Below are 438 nucleotides of genomic sequence, written 5' to 3' on the forward strand. Positions count from 1 at the left end.
AACCACTTGAAAACATGAAAGTTGTAGGAAATTATCTCAGTTTTTTCTTTTTAAATGAATGTCATTTGGACTTCTAGAACTCAAGCTATGGGCCAAGCACTGAACAGGGCACGGGTTGGAGTACAAATTCAGACTTCTTTATTGTTGCTACAATTTGAACTTGAAAATTGCCTTTTCAAATATTGGGCTCTATATGAAAGTTGTAGGCCTATGTCTTACCTTTCCATCCATATAAAATACACCTAAATATGAGATATACAGCTTCAGATATGACCCAAATACCAAATGGTGTTCCGATTTGAACTGCACCAGCATCTCTTTTCTTAGTTGGGCCATCTCTTTGTCCTTTCAATTTCAATTCTTAAATTCATCAATCAATCCTTTCATTTATGTGATAGACCTGCATTAAAAATAGACATTTACCACAAATTATAGGTA

The sequence above is a fragment of the Populus euphratica genome, unplaced genomic scaffold (assembly GCF_000495115.2).
Source record: "Populus euphratica unplaced genomic scaffold, PopEup_1.0 scaffold486.1, whole genome shotgun sequence".
In the NCBI taxonomy this organism is placed as follows: Eukaryota; Viridiplantae; Streptophyta; class Magnoliopsida; order Malpighiales; family Salicaceae; genus Populus; species Populus euphratica.